The 26,643-nt window shown below is 36.3% G+C and overlaps 1 protein-coding gene across 21 annotated transcripts in view; it reads left to right on the forward strand.

Moving 5' to 3' along the window:
- Zbtb20 (zinc finger and BTB domain containing 20) overlaps positions 1–26,643 on the forward strand; it is a 737,287-nt gene that overhangs the window by 410,661 nt on the left and 299,983 nt on the right. Inside the window, exon 1 of one of the 21 annotated variants that reach the window (XM_031363903.1) lies at positions 19,637–19,653. The exons of the other annotated variants lie outside the window; for them this stretch is intronic. The gene's annotated coding sequence lies outside the window, so the exon portion shown is untranslated. Of the gene's footprint in view, positions 1–19,636; positions 19,654–26,643 lie in introns of those variants that run through there. 21 annotated transcript variants of the gene reach the window in all.

The following is a 26,643-nucleotide window of genomic DNA, read 5'->3' on the forward strand; positions in this document are numbered from 1 at the left end:
TGCATCAAAGATGGAGAAAAAGAAATGCTCCAGAAACCAGACCTGGAGCTCTCTCAGTGGCTTATTTTGGTCCCAGATTAGTACAGAAGAACATGATATGGTATGTTAACTATACCCTTTCATGAAAAACAAATTTCGCTTTTAACAGTTATGATGGGAAGATAAACCATTAACAATTTTAGAATTTGGTCCTCTACAAAAGTATCTGAAGTCTCTGCTCATTTAATGTAGCTTAATATTTCATCAATTAAGTCAAATTATTTCACTAAACTTAGTGCCAACAGGTAAAGATGTGCACCAGTCCCACACATGATCACATCCTCTGCTGAGAGTCACAGTAAATCATGTGGTATGCAGATAATGTTCTGTTTCATAGAGTAAGTAAAGAATTAGAGGTGCTGTTACAGCCTACTATATTTAGTATTGGTTGGGCTCAGAAACATGCAGACTGATGAGAAAGCTAAGGAGCCTGAAGCCACATAGGGACTCCTCAGTAGAGGCTGGCAGCACATTTCTATTCTGTGCATCTCCAGCCACCTACATGACTTTCTTTCTGGCTTCCCTTTGAATTTCTCCATTATGGTAACAACTGAAAAGAAATAGAGGTCAGAAAACACACTAATTAAAAATGAAAGCGTTGGTTTCTATTCAAGCTCCATCACTAAATAAGGGGAAAATTACAATTTCTACTGATCTTGCCCTCAATATTATCGTCTCTAAAATAGGAATGTGACCTATCATAACTACTCGTTTTTACTTTTCATTTGAAAATCATTCATGGGTATAGATTAAACTACAAGAGGATAATTAAAATCACTCAAAATCAACCGCAAATAATCTACTTTTAAATTTTTAGATATTGTTATGCTTTTTTTCTGTGTATATACACCCTTTCTGTTTTTGTTAAAATCTGTACATACCTTTATATAGTACCTTTTTTGTTTATGCCTATAGTTAAAAAAATACTCAACATTGTATTACATAGGTCTACTATATTACACATTCACTATCTTTTTAAAAAATTGAGATTAATATAATTACATCATCTCCTCCATTTTCTCCTGGCAAACCCTCCCATGTTTGCTCTCTTTCAAATTCATAGCCTTCTCTTCTTTAATTTTTGTTACATATATTTATGCGTGTGTGTGTGTGTGTGTGTGTGTGTGTGTGTGTGTATTTCCCTAAATTCATGAATGCAAGCTTCTTAGTCTGTATGGCATTACTTTTATATGTATCTTTTCAGGTCTGACTCTTTGGTATTTGATAACTTCAATGTCCTTCACTGGGAAAGACTATTTCTCCCACTCTCAGTGTTCCTAAGTTGCCTGTAGTTCCTTGCTTAGGGCTGAGCCCTCTTGAGTTTTCCCCATGATATTACAATGTCTCAGAGGCACAGTATCCCAGCAAACTCCTGGCCTTGGGCTTTCACCATCTTCACATTCACTCTTTTTTGAAAATATAAAATCTAAAGCCTTCGAAACTGAACTATACAATAAAACTATATTACTCTGATCGTTATTATAGGATTTGATGAGAAAAGGATAGGAAGTAACATTTAGTGAAAGGCTGACTTTGTATCAACCCATGTGTTTGTAACTTTGTTTACACCTTTATCTTTAATAGCCTTTCACCCTAATGAGGTACTAAAGACAGAAATGCAGCTCTGAAGATGCTAGTCTATGAAATACAACTGCATAGCTGCTGACTAGCTTTGTGATTTTGTCACACGGTGTCTTTGGTTGAGTTTTCTACGAAGTAGTAAGGATTATTAACGATGCTTTTCACCTGCAAAGAACTGTTTTAAATATCCAACCAGTGAATACAAGCAAAATGTTTACAATGGTATGATAAGTATTATCTAATATTTTCTATTTTTCAGTGTCTAATGCCATACTATTCTGATTTAGCCCTTCTATGAAAATATTAATCCATATTGTTTCAACTTCTTTGGTGAATAAGTGGGTTCCAAAAAGAAGCATTGTGGTATAAATGCAAAATGTTAAGGCCTTTAGCTTTCTTAATCCTTCTTCCATAGCTTTCCAATAATGTGGCCTCCAGAAGATAGTTTATATTCCTATGCTTGGTTATGGTTTTCTTTAGAATGAGCAAATGCTAGCTATATTTGTGTTTTGATGGGGATTTCAATGAGAAAATGTTTAGAATCTGTTATCTTGCCTAGATGATAAATGGCTCTGTAAATGTTAGCCATTTATCCCTAGCATTGCTATTAAATTGTTTTGTTTGTTTTAAATTGTTAGTACCAATGGACAGATTATCCATGAATTTTATAAGCACCATTCACAGAATAAGGCAATCAAATAAATACCTAAACTCTTATGTGTTGGCAGCAATGCTAGGAGGTGAGTTGCTACATTCTCAGTTTTCTACAGTTTATCACAATTTCCTGACATCTCTGACATCATTTGTGCTTAGGTAGATACAAAAATGTACCCATTGTTTGTTCGATCCAATAACAGTCTTTATCATAAAGTAGGTTTCTCTCCTTTTTATTGATTAGATTTGCCAGATTTTATTCAAGTTAGAGAAAACATTTTATAAAGCAGCCTGTAGTTCCTTCAGTGAGCTTACAAAATTTTTATAAATGAATTTAAAAGTAAGGCATGAGTGATCAAATATAACTCCATATTATCCATCTAACAATTACTATGCACTGATTCTGCCATTGTAGCATTTGAACATTATTACTTACTCAAATACATCAATACACCATATTTCTTTTTGGATTTTTGTTTGTCAAACTCAGATGTAAGTTCAAGGCCAGTACCCTCAGACTCATAACCGTCTAGACTCTTTAATGATATAACTTAGAAATGCACTGTTTCCATATAAAGCAGAAAGAAAGGGATGTCGTTAATAAATAAGGTGCTTTGGGAAATCAGAGAAGATGGGTAGATTCTCCAGTGAGTGAAAAGAAAAACTTTGAGGAAGAAGTGGCCTATCAAATACATTTTAGCAAATGAATGGGATTGTTTACCTCAGGACGGGGTGGGAGGGGGGACACAAAATAACCTATCTATGGTGAAGGAAAATCAGGGGCAATACAAGCAAATGGCTGGGATCCAATTCCGGTGCAGGAGAAGGGAGGATTTCAGTGGTGAGCACCTGGGGCTGAGTGGAATTCCATAGGAGATGAAACTGGGCTTCAAGAGCAAATTCAGAGAGTAGGGTCCCCTAAAGATACTGTGTAGAATCAAAGGTAGTGATATGTCTTGGCCAGGCTTCCTCCCTGCTATGTTCATCTCAGAGTCCAGTGGTGACTAGCTCTGGATGGCCTAGAGATCTTCACAATTTCACTGCAAACCATATCCTTTCTAGGGTGGAGATTTTAACCAATGGAAGAGGTATTCTGCCTGAAATAGAGTACAGAAGTTAAACTTCATAGGGGGAAAAAGTCTATGAGTTTGAGTCCCCAGAATTGCAAAATTAAAATAAATCACCACTTTTCAACTATATCATTTCTCATCTTTAAAATAGACCCCTTATACATTTGTAAAATACTATCTGAACTTGTGTTTGGAGATAGAGTCTTATTTTAAAGCCTTGAATTCACAGGTACACACACCTGTCTCTGCCTTCTAAGTGCTAATATTAAAGGCATGTGCCACTATACCCACGCTGAACTTTTCCTTTATTTTATTAGAAAGCCTTTAAAAATCAATCAGCACAAAGATTAGAGCATCAGAGTTGGAAGAATCAAGCACCTGTGTGCTTCCGCAGCCTGTGGCTCTGCAGGCCCTCACCACCACTGTTCTCTAGCCACCTACATCCCCACCCTGCTTCTCAAGCCAAGTTTACTTCCTGCATGGTCTCATTGTTTCTTACAGTAGTGAGCATATAATAAATGCATCTTTAATAGCAAGAGATTTTTTTGGAGATTTTTCTTATTTTTCTTTCTATTGAAAGTCCTTCCTTTCTGAAATTATCAACTCAATACACCTTACAGTCACAGGTAGGCAGTAAGGATCACAGTGTATTTTAGCATCATGGTAATACTTCAGGCTTATCTGAAACACTTAAAAAGTCTTTAGCCCCAAACACCAACTCATGCTGCCAGGATAGAGGTGGAGGACATTCTGCAATCTGATGGCTTCCTGAGAAGTTGTTGACTACGGTGTTGATGGTCTTCTCTTGCCCTCTGTTTCTTTTCCTAATATGGTATATTTGGCTCTGTGTGAATCCTACCTGTGCATCATTCAACTGTATTTACAAAAGAATGGAAGCAGTTTGCCGGCATTAGTCTGTGATGCCAAGGCTCCAGTGAAGGTTTTTTGTTTTGTTTCTTTCTTTCTTTTTTTTTCTTTTCTTTTCTTTCTTCCATTTTTTTAGGTTGAATATGTTCTTGTTTTCTTGTTTGTTAATTTGTAAAGCCAATCCAAATGTGAAGAAAAAAATCAAATTTTGCCAATTTGAAAAGAACAAAAACATCTAAAACCTCCTTTAAAATTTTTCTAAGCTATTATGAGATTACAGACAAAAGATTGTACATGAAAGATTTTTTTGAAAAAAAATCAGGTTGCTTTGCCTTTCTTTTTCACTTCAAAAGTCTTTGTCAGATATAAAAAAGAAACTTACTCAAAATGAAGAGTAAATATAATTAAAATGGTCGCTTGCCTTGTCATGTAAGCTTCTTATGGGCAAAATCTGTATAAACTTAACGAAACTTGGGCAGAAAAGAAAGAGTGGGCAGGGAGAGAAGTTTGATTTTATAAGAATGTACATAAAGTGATAGTAGGAAAATGGCATTCAATCTCTAACTGCTTTTGATGAGAACATTTCTGATGCGGTGCTTTATTTCTCCCATGGTTTGCCATGGACCTAGCATACAGTAGCTTCTTCATAGGTAACTAACAAATGAATGATCATACAAGTACACAGGCCACTTTAGTGTGTTGCAAGCATGAATTTTCTCACAACAGGAACAATTTACAGTGCAACTATTTTAACATAAAGGTTAAATTGTTATTAAATACTGACCTCAAAGCATCATTTGGCAGGTAGTTCGAGGCTGTGACTAAGCCTTCATAGTTTGGAACACTTTTTAGTTGTGAGCTTAAATTGCCTTCTGTATTAAGTAGTAATTATTAAAGTCCACTAATTGGAAACTTATGGAGGGAAATTTTATAAGATAATGCCATAATGTAGCTTGTAGTATTTCAGGCACATATTAAATAATATCTCCATTTGACATTATGCATAGTAAAAATGAATGTAAGTGTTACACATGGCATTTTTACACAAATTAAGTGAATATATGTTATTATATGTATTGAACATTCAGGGAACTGTACACAAGATAAAAAAGGATTCATTCATATTGATTAATCTCTCCGAAAAGAAATATAATCTACTTGGGGCAAGAACATATGTATTAATAGGTTAAAATCAATAATAATGAAGTTCCCATTTATTAATCATTGACCTCCTGTTGAGCTTTAACATTCACCATGCTTTTTAACATAAGAGCTAAATGAAAAGTACATTACTAACCAAATACACAGAAGGGAACTAAGGCATGGTTGAGTCCAGCACTGCTAACACCTGAGCTTCCCCTCCCTCCAGATTCCAGAGCTGTAGTTTTAACTACTGTGCTACCAAAGGAGGCTATGGACAGTTGGGTTAAGTATTCAGTCTCGACGATGATCAACATCACAAACAGACCAGCTGGGAAAGCCTTTCAAAGAAGTAACAAAGTCTGGTCTTCAGGGACCGAATCCCATACACCTAAGCACAACTACTTATCCACTTCCATTCTGCAGTTTCTGTTACCCGGATTCAGCCACCATCCAGTAATATTGAATGAAAAATTCCAGAAGTAAGTGTTCATACATTTTCAGTTCCATGCTATTCTGAATAGCATGATGAAGTCTCGTGAGTCTTACTGCATCCTGCCAAGGGTGGGAATCATTCATTTTGACACTGTACACACTACCAACCTGTGGATCACCTAGTAAATGTCTGGATTATCAGACAAACCTTTGAAGTATCTCAGTGTTTTTATTCAAATAATCCTTATTTTACATAATTATAGCCACAATGAGTAAAATAAATGATACTAACAATTTGAATATGCTATAAATAACCTGTAGCTTCCTTAAGTTAAAGGGAAACACTTATCATAGTTATATGTGTATATGAAAAAATAAAAGAGTACATTATCCGGGCTAAGTACATTCAGAGGTGCCAGCCGTCCTCTGTGCAGTTCTCTAACACTTCCTGTATATTATGCAGTCACCATAATCATCATATAGAAGAGACTATCTCCCTGGGTTTAATCTCTGACTGTATATATTGATTGTGTTATCTTCAGAAAGCTTCTAATTATTATATTTTCAATAAATGGAAAAAATAATAGTATAACCTAATTGCAAAGCTATAAAGGTTAACAAGTTAATACACAGAATTACCATGGTGCTTGTCATGTCTAAACATTAAATAAATATTGACTATTGTTGATACCACTATTGCTTGCTTCATTTTTATGTTATAGGTGATAGGAATAGTTTGAAAAAATGTCATTCTTGAATTGCATTTTTAAAATGTAAAAACAAACAAAGTAGAATTTCACAAGTCTGGAACACTAGAACATTTAGAGCATTGTTTTTGTTCTTTGTCTCAAGAGCTATACTTCAATTGAACATGATGAGAAAGGAAAACATGTCAGAAGACTCCATTGTATACTTAGGTAAAAGAAATTCAGTAAAGAGAGTATGTTGGTAGCCTCTTGTGATTTTCCTTCCCTTTCTGCAGATCCATTGATAGTCCTATTAACTTCTTTGCAAAGATAGTAATGTCAAGTTTTTTAAAGAATATTGCTATTTTTTACTTTTCTGGACATATAAATACATTTCAGTGTACAGAAAGCCTTTAAAATACTGTTGGCTAAGACATAGATTAATAGACTAATGCTAAGACATAGATTGTTCTGTAATGTGTAATCTTTTATTAAAGGTACAGTAATGTACTTAGTAACTAAATGTGTAGACACCTCCCTGTACATGAGAAGAATAGGACAATATGCACTGACAGGGAGCTAAAGGACCTTTTCTCCTGAGCTGTGCCTTTCAGATGGATCAGTCAATTTTTCTGTTTTGATGAGAACAGCTGATTTGACAATACAAGGGCAAACAATACCAGAATGACTAGAGGGCCAGGCATTGGCAGTTCCATTGGTGATATAGTAGGAATGAGTACTGTGTAGGAATGATGAGATTTTAAAGTGCTTGTAATCCAGTTCATGGGCAGCACTTAACTGGACATGGCTGTCTGCTAGGGACCCCCACAGAAGCAATTTAACACATAGCCATTTGCTTATGTCTATTTCAGGGGCCCTTTGAAGTCAGGCGGTTATATCAGAACTATCATTTTTTGATGTTTTGTTTCTGAGTGGACGTATTTAAACACAGAACACATTTAGAATCCTCTGCAGTGTTCCGTAGCATACATCCCAAGCCAATATTCTATAAATCAATGTCATTCCAAGTTTTTACTACTTCATACAAAGTCAAACTTGACTCAGTCTTTCCCATTCACTCTTTCATTCACTCTTTCATTGATCACTCTACCTTACAGACAGAAGAAAGCTTACTTTAAGATTTTATGAGGTAATTTGATCTGTACTTTTTTACTTTATTTTGTAATCCCATTCACCTTGGCTTACACCCACTCTTCCTGCTGTATACTGAAAATTGTGAGCCTTTGAGGCTAACAGTTAATGGTTCAATCTAGAGCAAGGTGCAAAATGCTCATGTTTTGTTTTTGTTGGTGGTAGATATGGTTGGCTGGTTAGCTTGTAAATTGGTAATTTTGTGGGGTTTTTTTTCCCTCTGTTTAAAAACTCTCAACCTCACACTTTACTTTAAGACATATAAAGTTTCTCTTTACACACCAAAACTATTTTCTGTGTGATATGTAAAACAGAGTTAAAACTCAACCAAGGCCTCAAAGCCTATTCATCACAGAACAAAACTCTTTCGCCTTATCATTAGAGTCTTCAGAAGGACACCTGACCAGGAGATCAAACCAGCTAAGCCTTGGTTCTCAGACATTCCCAAGTGTTTCTACCAAGCCTCTTCTTTTCTATGCCTTAATAAGAGATTCACGTTTAATATAGAAAACATCTTGCTCAGGCCCTCAGGTTTTGGTAGGAAGATGAAACTGATAAACATATGAAACAAATAATGCCAGGGCTGAGTGAGCGCAATGGAAGTTCCCAGGAGCTTCCACACCAAATAGTTTCTGAAAGCAGAGGTACCCCTGCATGCTTAACTTTCTTGAATGTAAATGTGGGCACGCAGCTTATTCTTCTCCAATAGATGTCTTAGGATATGTACATGGAGAGTCAAGTTTGCTGCAAACTCCTGGTTCAGATATTACGTGGAACCTCATAAAACCTTATCAGTATTCTTCACATAGAAAAAGTATTACCCGCAATAGGAATAAATTAGGAACATATTCTAACCAAAGCCAAAGCATAGTTAAGCATTTTAATAATGCTAAATTTGAGATGTTGTACTGATGAGATATTTTCCATACAAATAAAGAACAAAGTGTATAAAACCCCAGGACTTGCGCTGAGTTAGAAGCACAATGCAGCTGTCATTTTTGCATTTCCTGCTTTTCATGAAACATTACTAGTGATCCTCTGTCATTTAAATCAGCTGAGACTGTGGATTTATCTTAATTTTCGCCCTTTGTTTCCCCTTTGTGTGATAACAGTTATAAGATGTGATGATGTAGAGTGTTCCTGCTTATAAAGGCTTCAGCCCTGTCCCTGGCAGACCAAATCTTCCGGCTAATTCACTGATCAGTTAAACAGTCGAAGTTATTATGATTATAATTATTATTTTACATTTATATAGCACTTTTCTCCAAGGGTTTCAAGGCATTTTATACACAGTAAATTACCAAATAGAAATTAATCCTTATATCATCCTGAGGGGTAGGTACACTCACTCACATTAATGAAATTCTATAAAAGTGCCCATGTGTCACAGCTCTACCCTGATCCCCAGTGAACCTGCCCTTCCTTTACAAAGATAAAATAGAATGCCCATGGCTTTGCAGGGAAAGGCTAACAGGAGATCTTTGGGAAAACAGTCCTATGTCCTGACTTTGGCATTTTGAACTTCCTGTAGAATAAACTATTTGGAGCAAGTGGATATGTAGGGGTATTGACAAGGGTCACCCACCTGGGTAGTTTCACTTAATTCTTCAAAGGACAAGCTAGGATGTGATCTTAAAGTATTTGATTACAAACCTTATGGGAGAACATTTAAAATGAGATCCCAAGACTTTCCCACTCACAGAGATTTCCATTTAATTGCTCCAGAAAGAGCAAAGAGCAGTGATTTTTTAAGTCAGTGGTACTTTGAGAAACATGTAGTGACTCAGGAAGAAATGTTCCTACCTAATGTATATATCAGAAAATGATGACTCAAGTAAGTAACATGTCACAATCTTTGGCAGAGCCAAGACTAGATGCCAAGTTGGCAAATTCCCAAATCTGTACTTTATATTATTGTAATACTACAGTACTTTCAGGAAAGGGTAAGCTGAGAAACAAATATAACATCTTCAATGTAAAGGAATGAAGAGAGCTGGGCATACAAGGCACAGCTCATTCCTAGCAATGCCTAGGTCCTAGATTCAATCCCCAGTACCACAATAACATAAAACGAAATAGAATGATAAAGGAGAAAATAGCATCTGAGGAGTTGTAGTCTATGGGCTAGTATAGGCTGCTTCTTGCAAACCTCAAATTCATTTGGATGCTTGAGTCTGGAGCACCATCAGCTGCTCTGCAGAGCTGACTGCACTTTGCCATGGTGTTTCTTTGTTTCAGCGCTCTCTTGATCCCTCAAACTAGCTGTTCCATCAGCTGACTAGAACCCAGTAAGTACCTGAAAAATACAGAATGTTGAGTCATTTACCCTGTTGAGGAAGTATATCTTATGCTTAATATGTGTCACCAGGAGAAAATTGTAATAAAACTCTGGTTATGAGATAGGATAGGCTGAACTTGTTTTGTAGGTAGTCTTACTCTGAGAGGAGGGGGAGAGAATTTAAAGATTTCAACTATTATTTAATATTCTATTTAGGACAATTTCATTTTTTAATTTCTTTACTTAATTTTTATTATGTTTTCCTTCAAAAACTGGAGGAAGATATTGTAAGAATAAGTACCCACAGACAGAGTGGATCCAAAGCTCCGAAGCCCTTGCATAGAAGTCTGTGCACTCCATAGTGGAGTTTAGAGGTGCTTATGGAATTTAGTTACAGTTTTCAGAAACTAGAAACACAGATAGTGTGGAGTTGTTCCTGGTAAAGATTCCCACAGTCTGTGCAAACTTGCCTAACTTCTTTTCACTGAGTATTAAAGTCAATCATATTGGCAGAATTTGTTTTCTTTTTCTCAAAAGCATGTGTCACTTAGCTATGGATAATAATTATTGCTGTCCTAGTGAATTATTTTTTAGTCTCACTAACATACTGTCTATTCCTGGAAGTTGATTTCTGCATCTAAAATTCCCATCTTTGTTCATGTATATGGATGTGTTCATGTTTGAATGCATCGGTGTGCCAGTGTGTGTTCATGCATATGGAGAACAGAAGTCCCTATCTTGTGTTATACTCAGTTGTATTCTACCCTATTTGTGTCCTGAGGCAAGTCCCTTACTGGAGCTGGAGCTTACAGATACAGCTAAGGCTGACTATTCAGCTTCCAAAGCACTCAGTCCTGTCTCCACCTCCCTAGCACTAAGATTACAGGCCCATTTGACTTTAAAAATAAAATCAAATAAAACCTGAGCACTTGAGATGTGAACTTAAGTCCTCATGCTTGCACTGTGCAGTACTTTACCTTGGAAAATATTTTCCTAGAACCCTTCTCATTTCTTCTTTTTTAAATACTGTGGTTATCCTCAGTCACTGAAAGAACAAGTTTTATTTAGACTTTAATAATCCAGGCACTGCAGCAAAGTAGCATTTCTTTATTGGCAGAAGTGGGTAACAGTAGCAAATGAAGATGTATTTTGAGACAGTAAACAGCATGCTCCTTAGGAAAGTGCAGTTTGTTCCTAGGCTTTTCAGGATTGCTCTCTTCAATATCATTTTATTGTCCAGGGTGGATCAAGATTTCTCTGTAACTATATAGACTAGCACTTTAAGAAAACAGCATAAAAACTCTGATTACAAAATTAAGCACAGAGCTTTGGAATAAGCCCGGCAAGTGAAGGGCCCTGGAGTTTAATCCCTTAAATTCACAGTCAATCTACCTCTGAATATCCCCATTTTGGGTTTTACAAAGGTACTCTTAGTAAATATTACTGTTTCATATAACAACAAGATTAGTTAAGGATAATGTCCTACTTTATGTGTGTAGTCTTTAGGCTAAAAATAACAAAACACCGTAAAAATAATGTGAACCTACTTACCAACAATTTAGCTGATTCCATGTAGTATTCATCTTTGTTTATTCAGGCTAACTCCAGCATAGTAATGGTCAATAAATACCATTAGAGCAGACAGCTCTTTATGGAGCCTGGTATTTTGAGCAGTACTTGAGACAATAAAATACAGGTCAGCAAGAAATGTCAACAGTTCCTTTAAGTTCTTTGTAATGGGATTACAACTGTATTGTAGAACAAACTAATAAATAAACTAGTGTAGATTGAGTTTGACCCATTGTCTTTCTCAGAGTTGTAAAAGATGTCAGAAACATAGCTATCTCACAGCCTTTTGCCTCCACCACCCATTTCTATATTTAATTATTTCATCTCTTCCTATTCTAGAACAAGTTGTAAACATTTAGATTTTAAAGAGATCTTTCTCTCTTTAAAATTTAAAGATTTTAAAGTACCATAGTATTGCTGCTTCTTTCTAATTATTTGTTTTTCCTCTTAACCCTCTCCCTGTGACTTACTCTAAAAATAATATTTAGTGGTGGTCTCCTGGTAGAAGGCACTTAATATTTACAATTGAAGTGTTAAAAGATCTAAAACTATTTCCTATTGCTGTGATTTAAAAAAAAAATGTGTCAAACCACCTTAAGAGAGAAAGGGCTTATTTGGCCCAAAGCTTTAGGTTATAGTCCATCACTGTAGGGAAATTAAGGCATTAGGAACATAAAGCAGCTAGACACATACAGAGTTAAAAGCAAAAAGAAAATGAATGTATTTAAGTTCCTCCTGTGCTAGCTTTTTTCACTTTTGTACAGTTCAAGATCCCCTACCTAGGGGATAGTGCCACCTACAGTTGGCAGGTCTTCCCTCCCAAATTAAACTTAATTAAAGTAATCAAGATAATTCCTGCAGACAGCCCAAAAGCCAAATGTGGACAGACCATCCTGACACTCTCTTCCCAAGTGATTCTAAATTGCATATACATGTTCCCTTACCCAATCCTCTGATATTAGAATATTCTGTTAAATATATGGAGAGTATATTTTGGAGCACGATATAAGAAGTTTAAATGGAAATCAAAATGGTAAATAATATTAGCTTCTCAAAATTACTGAGTTTTCTTCATCTTCTTTATAGGCTAAGCCAGTTGTTTCGTTTCTGTTTTCTCATTTATTGGTCTCTATAGTGCCCACCTAGGAAGTAATTTTTCACAGTTCTGAGTAAAAAGAAATAGCCAATCTTCAGGTCATCAGTTTATTGCCTGATACAACTAACCAAAATGAAACTCAAAAGCAGAAAAGAAAAATCTGTGCAAGACAGCACTGTAGCCTTGAGCAAACACACTGTAGCTGTGAGCAAACAGTCACACTGTAGCCATGACCAGTCACACTGTAGCTGTGAGCAGTCACACTGTAGCCATGACCAAACAGTCACACTGTAGCTGTGACCAAACAGTCACACTATAGCTGTGAGCAAACAGTCACACTATAGCTGTGACCAAACAGTCACACTGTAGCTGTGATCAGTCACACTGTAGCTGTGACTAAACAGTCACACTATAGCTGTGACCAAACAGTCACACTGTAGCTGTGACTAAACAGTCACACTGTAGCTGTGACCAGTCATACTGTAGCCATGAGCAAACAATCACACTGTAGCTGTGACTAAACAGTCACACTGTAGCTGTGACCAGTCATGCTGTAGCCATGAGCAAACAGTCAAACTGTAGCCATGAGCAAATCCTCTCTGAACACTGATTTCAGGCATCCTTTTTCATCTGAAAACACATGCTCCTTTAACAAGAAAACCCTGAAGAAAATGAAAGTATTACATTTTTAATTTTAGCATAATAATTGTAATAAGTTGTATTTCAAGTTTTATTTATATTGTTCTTGCATAGTGATCAGCATTCTTCAAAAGTAGAAAAGTGTTGGGTTTCATGTTTCCAGAGTAGAAATAGCTTACTTAAAAAGTAATTTTTACATCTGTTTAGATCTCATATTTGCTGTCTTTGCTGAAGATGACTCTTATAATAAATGGCTAGAGTCTTGTAGCTTTAGAAGTTTCCTTCATCCTCAGAGAGGAGTGGGATTTGAGCAAGTGTTTGTGATGCATGGAGAAATGCTGTGCATAAGAAAAAAAGACTGTCCTAAAAAACAGAATTGTAACTTCTCATAATTCGCATGTGATAACATTTTAGAAATGTACTCATTGCTTTTTATAAAGTACTTTAAAATATCTCCATAACAGATAATGTTGCATAGTCTATGAGTTCAGATTTTACATTCTCCCTTGAAGAATTCAAAAAGGAATATTAGCATGGGTAGCTCAGTAATATAAAACTGTTTGTGTCATTTGGCATAATTAGCTACCAAAAACTACTTGAAAAATAATTCCTTAGCACTGTGTTCCATATTTGTGCACATGTTATGTGAAGACATATTTCCTATTAGCCACAGCTCTCATTTCAGGCTATCCCATTGACTGTGCAATTTAAACATTCATGTGGCTTACAATTTAAGGCAAGTGACTTTGGGAGATTGGGTTTATACAACAGTTCTCCACAGCACAACAACTGAGATTTTGGATCAGAAGTAAATAGGAATTGTACACATGATAAGACATTGAGCAACATTCTGACCTCTGCTCACTAGATTCCAGTAACACTGTCAATGATAGTCATCAAAATGATCTCCAGATATTGCCAGTTGTCATCAGTAGGAGAGAGGAATGGCAAAGGATCTTTGTGCTGAGAGCTCCTGAGTTGTTAGCATGTGCTACTGGAATGAACGCACTGTTTGCTGTAGGAACTCACTTTTTTATTTGTTCATTTATAATTGACTAGAGATAAAATTTTATATGAACTGATGAAAGTCAGTGGTCCTCCACTGAGACAAAGAGGAGTCCTTCTCTGTAAGTGTGATAAGTTATAGTTTTAAGTGTCAATTATATAGGTGTGCTTCTGAGTCTGATTTAATGACTTTCACTAGAGAAATGAATCTACAATTCTTCATAGATGTATATTTTATACTTTTTATTTATTTATTGGCCTTCTTATAATAATGATCTTTCTGAAAAGCAGACCAAGCTGGCATACTGCTATTAACTTAACAACTAAATTCTCTGCTCAGCACTTACCTGTCTCAAATGAAGTAGCACCTCCCAAGAGAGACCTAGTAAATAGTGAAACACCAGGTAAATCTATCTTGGCTTTGAGGCAGGAAGATGGTAATTACGCAAATGGAGCTTCAGTGCACTGATTTCAGGTTCTGTGTCTACAAGTGAAAACTGGAGATTACTTGCCAAACAAAGAAAACGAAGCCTGCTTAACTTTTGAATTAAGTTTAGACTCCCGAACTTAACATTGGTGGTAAAACTCGTCCTCACAAGAGTCAGATGCTGTCATATTCCTGCAGCAGGAAACTCGGCAGTACTTGTTGATTCAGTAGCTTGCTCAAAATCACTCACTCCTACCTACATCTGGGCAGGCCATGAAGGCACCTTCCAAGAACAATCCCATGTTCTTGAAGAACCAGGGATCACAAGACTATTCTCTAGTTTTCTTGGAGTTTTCTTGGAGTTTACTCACAAGTGCTTAGAATTCTTTGTGCTTGGACCATGTTTCAATAATAAATAACTAAAATTTATTATTTTCTTTCATAAATTGGCATGTAACATTTTAAAACTCTTAACCGAGAAAAGAACTTTCTGGCTCTATAATGTTGTGGTTGAAATACCTTTTGAATACTATCTTGTAAGCATAGTGTTAACTAACAAGCATCTTGTTTCCAAATAATATCGCTATAACATCCGTGCCACATTTTCATTATTTGTAATTTTTTAAATTAATAAAATAACGTTTCATTCAGTTCTTTAATTTCTTGGGTAAAGGTTTTCTGTAGCAGAGTTGAAATAGAATAGAGTAGACACTTTGGTAAGTATAGTATAATAAAATCCACTTTTCCCCAACTGTGTTTCATTTTTATAAACTCCAATTAGGCTACATTTTGGTTCATGTCAGTATTGTGTTTCAATCTACAGGTTATATTCATCTAATGAAATAATAAAGTTATGTATATTAACCCATTCTTGTAACAGTTTCATTATAGATATGTTATGTGTAATAGGAACCTTGAAATTTTACATTTTGTACACATTTCAAGAGGCATGATTATACCTTAGAAGGAAATTCTAGTGTATCTATACTGAATAGCTTTATGTTACTTTTATATAGTTCATATGTAAACTAAAATGTCAAAGGAACAGTCTTTTTCTGTCATTATTTTTGAACTATCTGTCCAGAAGATATTTAATTTTAATTTTTGCATTCACAAGAAGTGGTTCATTGGTATTGTTTTCAGCAAAGCCTTTTTCTGAGGGATTTTCACTCAAAAAATGGATCAAGGGAAAGAAACACACTTTCCCACCTGTCTATTTCTATAAACCCAGCATAGATTCTCAGTCAAAGGACAGCAGTTTGCCATGCATACAGTGTTCAGCGCCCCTTCAATACCTACACTTTCCTTGCAGTAAAGAAATAGTCCTTCTCTCGTTTAAAACATTTCCAGCAGCTTACCCAGCCCTTGTGTTATGAAATCAGAGTTGCAGATGCTCTGTGCCCAGATTCTGAACTGAGTTCTTCAAAACTGAACCAGTTGCCAAGTAAGAAAGAGGTTGTAAAGCCTTTCCTCATTTTCCTGAGTATTTATAAGCAAAGAATGGTTTTGTTTCTTTCTGTCTACATACAAATAGAAGTTGCTCATATTCACTGTGTCCTGGTGAAATGCCGTATTCATAGGCAACTTAAAGGCAGAAGGTTTAATGGATATGTTGTAAGTCGGTTGTATTGCCATTGAAATAATGTGGTTTATAACATTTCTATGGACACAGAGAAATCAAAGCATTTCTTAATAGTGTAAAGCACACTACACTTTTTCAAGGCAGTGTATTTGGCACATCAGACGTGCCAGTTTAGATGGTACTTCTACCATGATTTAGACCTATACAGCCTGTTGGCTCTTCCCTGAAAATATAGAGGGAGGGAAAGAAGAATCAAGACAAATGGATAGGGAAGGAGATTGACTTAAGATGTAGTATGTGATCCTGGGAGATGACCTCTAGTGAAAACCAGAGACTATGCCTCTGCAAGAGCAACCTAACAGTGCCTCCAGGATCCAGACCAAGCCTACCAAACTCATACAGATGGAGGAGGCAGTCAATAAACTGAGTTGGGTGGAAAAACGAATGTAAAGACTCAAAGTCAGAGAGTTACTGGTCCATAAGCTCAGAATCTGAAGACCCAATGTCACAAGGTTGCTCAGAGCTTGAAAGAAATTATGCTTGTTCTTAAAGTCCCAGGACAGGATACTACTAAGAAATGTTAATATACCATCAGCTAAGTAACATTAACAATCATGCCTGCATTCTGCCTTATAATGAATTATAATGAATTGTTATGATAGTACAAAATAGCCTGTTCTCTACTAACCTCTTAGATTTAACTTGAACTCTCTAGTGATTGTTCTGTGTAAGAGACCCTGGGCTGTTAATGTTTCAGGAACATAGTATTCTTAAGTTTGCTGTTATTGTTTTTACTACAAGTACAAAGGGCTTTATATGTATATATAAAACTATAACTGTTGTTTATATTATTTTCCCTAAGGAAGACCAAAATTTTAAATGCCTTTTTGCATACAAACTCTGGTGGCCTTCAAGTTCATGTCCTACTTAAGGCTCCAACTACAGCTTTCATGACTGAACATTTTGGTCTTTTGCATTTAAACCTCATCCTTATAGGGAACATGACCAAAAACTGTGCCCATACCAGTTTAGCTTTTTCCTGGCTAGAAAAGTTTGATTCAACCATATCCATGTGTAATTCCTGATATGCTCCTTGCACCAAGTGATTCTTTCATTTAGTCAGCAAAATGTGTTGAGTTGTTCCTCCAAGTTAAGTACCCTGTGGGAACCTGCAATGGACCCGTCATTTATCAGGGTGTTGGAAAAGATTTGTCCCGTTACTCACTGCAGAGGACATTGGTCTTTCTCTGTACCCTCCACTATCCACCCTTCCCTTTCTCTGAGTTCCTTTTTTTATTTTAATAAGGTATTAAAAAAAAATATTATGGCCACCCAAGTTTTCTCACTTTTATTCTTCTCCGTCATATATTTGAAGCAACTATGAAATTACTGAAAGATGACAATTTAATTTGACTTAATAGTAGATCTGGACTTAGGCCAGTACTATGTGTGTATGTGAGTGTGCATATGTGTTCAGTAGGGTGAATAACAGATCTATAAGATATGTCCTCTACTTCCAGGACTGTTTTTAAGAATTGTACACAAACATGTTTCTGTTTGTGCTAAGGCTTTCCTTGGTCTACATTTGTTATAATGATGGTACAGAAGACTGACTGATATGGCCATTAAGTCCATTTTCCTTCTTAGGGTTAATGTATTCCTTGATTCTTAGACCCTTCATTACCACCATTAATCCTCATATTCTATCTAAAACATAGGGAGAGTTTCCTCATTTTGCCTTTAATTATCGTTTTCTGGAGGATCACTTTACCAGCACATCCACAAACTAAATAGTGGCTCAAAGTCAGATAGTACGGGTGTCCTGATGAGAATATGTAACCTCACAGAACTGCTGAAATGCTCAGATTGTCTAAATATAAGTTCACAAGTCCCAGGAACATTTATTATAAAGTTAGAAGGAATTCTAAAATCACTAAATTACTGTTAAGTGTCAGGATGAGCCACTTTATTTTCTTGGAGAAAGATGGCATTTTTTTTAAAAGTAACTATCTGATACTTAAGATGGAGTAATAGCACATAGCCATGCAGTACCCACAGAGTCTATCCTACTGGCTAGAGGCCTGTGGTGAGTAGAGTACAATTTAGGCAGCATCCATAAAGAAAACTTGTCCATAATATGACAGCAGCATAGACCTCTGCAGAGTTTGATACACTGCTGCTCTTCTTGCTCCAGATTCAAATTCACAGGTTTTGTTTACTCACAAATTCACGTAATAGCCCCAAGCAGCAAGCACATGGTTCTAGAAGCCAGGCAGGATAGATTAATGTTTGGTCTATATATGTGCTGGGACCCTAAAGGAGTGGCTGTATTACCTGGCAGCTTAACAAGAGCAGTCAGGTGCTTAGAGATAAAAAGGCCCAATCCCCAGGTAGATAAGAATGCTTGGTCCAAATAACATACCTGAAAAGTCAGCTTCCTTTGAAGGGAGATTAGGCAAACGCCAGTTAAAAATAAGGAGTGAAGGAGCAAACTTGTGAGCTAAAGTGTGTTGACATGGCATCTGGTTTAATTTTGACAAAGCTATTGCTAAATGTGTGGGCAATGAGATCCGCATCCGCCAAATCGCATGTTTTCGTTTTTATATGTAAGCTAAGCAAAGGTCACAGGAAGGAATATTTTCCTCCCTCATTACTAGTCCGTCCTTCCCCCCTTCTTTTCCTTTGTTCTTTCCTTGTTTCTCCCTCCCCCCACACCCCACTCCAAACTAGGATTCCGTTTCTAGGCAAGGATAGGTACTGAGCTCCTTTCTAGCCCAGCCCAGTGCCTACAATGTGATCATTCTACTTAGCTTTAGGCCACAGACCAAGCTTTGCACACAGTCCCAGTCTGGGTTTCTTGGGAAGTTCTCCCTGTTGCTTTTCATAGTTCAGATAATCCACATGAACAATACTGATTATATCAGTTGCCTGTAGGCAAGGGCAGAAGCAGAAATTTCAGGAAAGAGAGGCCCAAAACCTTGTGTTTGTGTATAAGTGCAGTGTGCACATGCTTCCTCTCTCTCTCCATCTCTTTCTCTTTCTCTCTCTCTCTCTCTCTCTCTCTCTCTCTCTCTCTCTCTCTCTCTCTCTCTCTCTCTCTCTCTCTCTCTCTCTTTCTCTTTCTCTCTCCCCCCCTCTTGTCCCTCCTTCCCTCCCTCTCCCTCCTTTCCTACTTCCCTACCTACCTCCCTCCCTCTCATTTCTCCCACCTTTCTCCTCCTATATATTATGTATTCCCATGTTTTTCCTCTAAAATTTTCTTGCAGTTAAGTAGAAAAGACCACAACTCCTCCCTCTTTTCTTCATTTGTCCCACCTCTCTCATCCTATATATTATATATGTCCTGTTTTCTCTAAAATTGTCTCTATCCAATGCATTTAGGTAGAGGAGAACGCTGGAGCCATTCATTTCCCCATTCTCTTCAGGATACCAGGTTTGATTTTCAATTGTATAGCTGTGTTGTGCTGAGCCCTTTTTTTTTAAAGGCTATTGTCCAAAGGGTGGTTATAGAGCAATATTATGGAAGGTCACTTGGCATTTTTTTCTTGAGTCTGCATTTCTAAAACCAGGCAATTACTCTATCATTTAATAAACCTTGCCTCAGAGTTCACTTGAAAGAAAGCTCATAAGATTTAAAAGGGGGAAAAAATCCCTAAAAATAAAAGTTAGGCTAGGCTAGGCCAGGGTGGGAAATTCCATTGTGGCTAGAAGCCCATGGCAGGTAGAGTGGAATTTAATGAAGGAAACTGCTGTGTTTTTGTGTCTTTCTGTATGTTTTTCCTTTAAAACCAAGAGCTGGGCAGGCATCCCATTCGACCTGACGTGACCCAAGCAAATTGCTTCTTATATAAAAACAACTGCAGACTTTGAGAATGTGAAAATGCACTGTATCCTTCTCCAACTGAGAGAAACGAAAGCCTGAGAAACAGGACGGCCCTGTCAATACTCATGGAGCAGAGCTATCACTCAAACCTGATAAAGGAGATTAGAACAGGCTCTTGTGCCAGAGGGATACATACAAGTTGTGTTCTTTCTTTTCTGTTTTTTATTTTCTTAAATAAGAACGAACAGTAGATGGAAAACATGTTTTTTAAAGACAAGTTTTCTATATGAGGAGGTAGTAATGTGTACAGGATCTTAAAGCATGGAATTAGTGTTTTAAATTTTGTTTTAAACTAGTATTTAACAAGAAGACAAAGAGAAATATTTCCCTTTTCCACCAGTCTTAGGCAAGCACAGAAGAGGAGTTCAGGGTGTGTCCACTGATATTGCATTCAGATGTGTTGCTTTGGCTTGTGTACTGACAGATTTATTTAAAAAACAAAGTTTAAAAAATGCATTGTGTGCTCGTGAAGTCTCTTCATAAATCTTTTCCTTTATGAATTATTTTGATCACAAAGCTGCTTGTTTAAATCGCTGAAGGACTATTCTCCATAAAAGAGAATGCCTTTATTTTCAAACCTTCAGTTCAGAAGCCAGCAACTTCCCCTGAACAGCATGCAGGGATCCAGAGGCTAAAGGAGAGGGGACCGCAGATGTCCAGACTCTGACATAAGTCATAATCCGATTCAGAGTTGCTGTGGCTCACATGTTTTTAAAATTTGGACTAGAGTCCATCCTTTAGTAATGGATGATTCAGTTTGAAATGGTGATTCTGTTTCAGGAAAAAAACAAACAAACAGGGAACACAGCCTTTGATGCAGCTGGGCTGTCAGAGGGCGGAAGGTTGGAATTAGAGTACTCTTCAAGCTGTGGCTGAATAATGAAGGGTAGGGCTTCCTCGTTGGGCAGTTACCACATTTCCCCTGGGAGTTCAGAGGACAAATATTACCTAATGTGTACAAAGACTTTAAAAATTAAGTTGATTACAAGCTGGTTTAAGATTGGATAAAGCAGTAAGAACTAAGGTCCACCAGAAGGATCAGAGAGTAAAGATAAAGATCACTGCCAATAGTCATAGGCTGCAGTGGCCTCTCAGGACTTCTCATAGCTAAAGGGTTAAGGACCAATAGGAAGTAGTTAGTTTCTTAAAATGACTAGCCTTTCTAAAATCATAACAAAGGAAGAACCTTCTACAGAGAACATGTACTTACACCAATGTGCAGGATGACTGTCAGCTCTGAGTTTGGGGAAATTCTTGCCTAACTGAAACATAAAGTACATGAAGACCTCATCTTATTGTGCATTTGGTTACCATCCATCACCTGCAATATTGTTGAGAAATAAAGGCAAATAATTAACAATCAGTCTGTTACAGTGATTTGCTGGCATGATTGGCCTGGTATAATAGTTGGTGGTTTACAGGCCAAAACTGGAAGAGATTAACCTGAAACAGAGTTCTAAAGGGCAGGAGAGATGGCCAGAATTGAACAGGGAGTTTCAGGTTCACTGATTCGAGAAATATTTTTGGTCACTCATTGCTTCAATCTTTGATCTCCATTTTGCTGCCTCTTAATAAAATGACCAAATATATGAGAAGAATCAACAGCAAGTTCTGAGACCTGGGGGAGGATCTTAACTGGAGATGTATCCCATTAGAATTGGTGGTATATGCCTTAGATGTCTTTCATCTCAGAATAAGTAGTTTCTGGAAATGCTTGGAACTTGACTCTGGAGCCTGGAAACTTTCCCTAGTACCTTGTATTTTAGTTTCTGTGAAATGAGATTCAGATCAAACAGTATTTAATTGTTTATTAACAAACACTTGTTTAGAATGAGACTGAAAGATCAACGAGGATGGAGAGACTCATTTTTGTACTGTATGACCAACCTGTGTCACATGCTACCAATCTCCCAAGCAAATAAGTTCTTTAAGGTCGTTTTCTTTACTTGTAAGCCTGTTGATTTCATTTGTACATAGTAATTGACTGTATTTAGAAAGCAGGACACATAACCATGTTCATAACTACTGTAACTCATTTTCTAATGTGACAAAACTCTTTTCTCATAAGGAAATGGCATTCTGTTGGGAGAGGAACATCTATAGATACTTCAAGTCTATTCAGTTTTCCAAACCCATATTTAAGTACTATAAAGACCTTGAGAAAAGCTGTGACAAGCATCTTACTAGAGACCAGGTTAAGAGATGGAGTTTTAAGTTGCAGTAAGACAAGGCATCTCCTCTTCTATTGCAGCTATACTAGGTAGGAGGAAAGGGTCCTAAAAGCAGGCAACAGAGTCAGAGACAGTTGTTTAGAGATCACATGAAGACCAAGTTGTACAATTGTAACATATTTGCAGAGGCTCTAGGTCAGTCCCATGCAGACTCCTTGGATGGCAATTTGGTCTCTATGATTCCCTATGAGCCTGGGTTAATTTGTTCTATGGGTATTCTTATGCTGTCCTTGACCCCCTCTGGCTCCTAAAATCCTTCCTCCCCCCTCTTCCCCAGAATTCCCCAAGCTCCACCTAATATTTGGCTGTGGGTCTCTGCATCTGTTTTTATCCATTGCTTGGTAAAGCCTTTCCAATGATAACTGGGATAGGCACCAGACTATGAGTATAGCAGAATCTCATTTGGAGTCATTTTCAACCGCAGGTCTCATACCAATCTAATTGATATCTGTGTGAGACCTGCTTGTTTCTGAAGAGAAGCAGAGGAGTGGAGGGGGCAGGACTTGGAGGAATAGAGGAGGGAAAACTATGGTGAGGATCTAGTTTGTTCTCTCTCCCTCCCCCACCTCTCTCTCTCTCTCTCTCTCTCTCTCTCTCTCTCTCTCTCTCACACACACACACACACACACACACACACACACACACACACCACACGCATGAGATTGAGTCTTAAAATTAGAGCTGTTCAGTAAATTTCGCACCTTACACTTAGAAGGGCTATACTATAGAAATGCAAGGTTCAAAAAACCATAATGTCAAGCTCCGACAACATTAAGGTCATCAACCAGTAACATCAATATCTGAGTAACATGGTAAGACATTGTCACAGGGGCAGGATGGCGTGATGTGTAACTGTGTTCCTTAAAGAAGCCAGTAGAAAGATGTATGTAGATGGTCAAGAAGCTGTCATTAGGAAATAAGTATCTAAAGCAAATATTAGAAATATATTCAAGTCTTAAAAGAATTTATGAAGAAAAATAAGGAAATAGATGGAGCTATGAAAAAAAAAGCATGATGTCTATATTTCTTTAAATCTTTAATGTAGAGATTTGAAATGACACAAAACTTGAACACAGACTAAAAAGAAAAAAATAGTTTAAAGACCTAGACCTTAGGTTGAGCCAGAGAACCAAATAAATAAATATTCCAAAAGGAAAAGGACTGCAAATATATCAGGTAACCCAGTAAACAGTACCAGTAGCTCGCAGACATAGTCTCCAGAAGAAAAAGACAAAACTGAATGTTATTTTAAAGTACAGTATCTAAACTAAAAAAAAAATTGTTTGAGATATTTAATTTATTGTAGGTAGCAAGAGAAAGTATGGTACATGAATGATAATTGAAGTAATCATAGCTAAAAATGTCAACAAAAATGTGGAAAAAATCACATATAGATATTGGGTCCAATTTCTATAAATCAAACAGAGAAAAACCACAAAAGGATCCAAAAGTGGGAATATTGTCAATTAGAGGAACAATCAAACACCAACCAGTAATGAAATATTGACTTAAAGTGCTTACAAAGAAAAATAGATGACAGGAGTTTATGCAAGAAAGAGATCGTCACATAATAAACACAGAAGTGCTGTCTGTTATCAGTGGTAGCCCTGCTAGATTGAGAGGCAATTCCCATGGCTCTGGAGAAACAGCGCAGGGGCCCTGGCTCACAACTGCAGGAGAGCAAAATCATCAGCGTCCTGAGTTCCTTGTTAAGAAAAGAAAAATGTATTACTTTAAACTCCTGTGTAAGAAGGAGGAAATTAAAGTAACAAAACCAGGAATCCGTCAAATAAAATACAAGCGATATGTAAATGAACCCAAAATTGAAATATTGAAAGGATTTAATCTATCCTAACATACATGTTAGAAGTATATAAATTACCAACATCATTAATAAAGAAATGTGTTATTAAAATTCAATTCATATAGATTTTAAAGAAATAAGAAACTGTTATAAAAAACCATGACAGTAATTTCAACTTTGATAAAACAAATTCATTTGAAAACATGTTATTAAAATTAATACTGTAAATATAGGTCTAACTTATTCTGTACTTAATGAAGAACTTAATTATTCTATCAAAAACATTCCTGAAATGAAAGCCTGAGTTCCAAATAATTTCCCAAAAGGATTCCCAAAAAACATTCATGGAAGAAATAATGCTCATCCTGTATAATAGATTTAGAAAATATAGGAGGTAAAAATCACTACTAATTGTTTCTTGGAATAGATAATCTGTTTAACAAAACTTAAGAGATAGTACAAAATAAAAAAGTATAGGCCAGTTTTCTTCATGGTTCTCGTCAGAATTATTATTAAAAACAAAATATTATCAATGCTGAACACTGTAATCTTTAATTACAGCATTTAGGAAGCAAAGACAGATGGATCTCTAAAGTTCGAGGACAGCCTGGTCTAAGAAAATTCCAAAATAGCCAAGACTACATGGAGAATCTCTAATTTAAAAATTTTATATATATGTATATATGTGTGTGTATACATATATATATGTATGTTAAAATCCAGCAATGTGGGAAAAAAATGTAATACCCTGCAATCAAATAAGTGTTAGCTCAAAAATCCAATAAAGGTAAAATTTGAAAGCAAATCAATGTAAATTCGCCAAATCTCTAAAATCAAAGACAAACATTTCTGAGTATTTTTTTTAACTTAGTAAGTGCTATAATAAGAACTGTGATGTAAAAGACTTGATTAGGAATCTCCTTGCATGATAGAAGGCTTCTGCAAAAGCCCAGGGCTATGATAGCCAAAGATGAAAAGCCGAGTGCACTCCTCCTGTGCTCTAAGTACATGGCCAGGGTTTCTGCTGTTGTTCAACACTCACCTAAAGATACTATCAAAAGCAGTAAGGCAAGAAAAATAAATTTAAAGCTGTAAATACAGGAAATAAAGATGTAAAGCTGTCTTTGTTCACATATACTTTGTTTACTTATTTTAGAAAGTCTTAGTGGATATATAGCCACTAGTGCTAATTAATACATTAAGAAAGAACACAGGCTCACTATACAAACATTTTATTTTCATATAGTAGTAGAAGATTATATAAATCAAAATGTAAAATGTTTTACAACATTTTAAAGTTATAAAATAGTAATCTTAGCACAGCCTAGGACTGTACTGTTCCTAAATTCAAAACTAAGAGGACTTAAAGAAATACTCTTTATTCTGAAGATCCATGGTTTTATGATGACATTTTTCCTTTATGAGTTTATATATCCAAAACAATTCCAACTAAAATCTCAAAGTTGGGCCTGGAAACATGGCTCATCAATTAAGAGCATTACCTGTTCTTATGGAAGACTCAGTTTTGGTTTGCAGCCCACAACTGACAGTAACTTTATCACTAGGGCATGTAACACCCAATCTTAGATTTCATAGGTACCTGTACAGAAATACACACATACATATACAAATAAATTAAAACTTTTATAATGATTTACTTTTCTAATTTTAGATAAAATTGTGAACTAATATTATAAATTTTACATACTATTAAATAGTATCCAGCATTATGCAAAAGGGAACAAAGAAAAGAACAGAGAAGACTTATACCAAAAAATCATCTATAAATATAGTAACTAGATAAACAACCCACTTCCATAACAAAATAGGTTGACAGGAGAATACAGACCCAAATACCAACCTCAAGCATATATAGTCAATTGAGCGGGGGTAGAAAAGAGAAAAGACAAAGAAATTTAATTGGGAAAAGAAAATGTTTTCAACAAATTTTGCTGAAATAACTACATATGTGAAGAGAAAAAAGAACCTTAGACATCAATCTTGTTATACCCTAAAATTAATTTGATATGTATTAAATACCTTCACAAAAGTGATATTTTTCTAAAATAACATGTAGAAAAATAAAATTCTTTTTCCTTGAACTGACAAATATTTAGAGGCAGCAGAAAACCCTACATATAAAAAGAATAATTGATGACTAAGCTGTATCTACATTTCAATTTGCTCTTCATAAATAGATGGCATTCTGACTCTGGATGGACACAGAGGAGGACAGGAAGAGTACTCACAGTGCATTTGTCAGTGATGGGTGTGTGGCTACACTTGAGAAGCATACTCAACTGAAAGTGACAGAAAATTCTGTTTTCACAATGGCAGAGAATGAGAAACCTCTCTCATATTTACTGCAGGAAATACACAATGGAAGAGCCACTTTGAAACACTGAGTTGGTGTCTGATAAAGTTAAACACTTACTTCCCTGACTCAGGACTTCATATTCCTACATATTTACCAAGATGTTCTGAAAATAGGTCCTCAGAGACTTA

This window comes from Mastomys coucha, unplaced genomic scaffold, assembly GCF_008632895.1.
Source record: "Mastomys coucha isolate ucsf_1 unplaced genomic scaffold, UCSF_Mcou_1 pScaffold12, whole genome shotgun sequence".
Taxonomy (NCBI): Eukaryota; Metazoa; Chordata; class Mammalia; order Rodentia; family Muridae; genus Mastomys; species Mastomys coucha.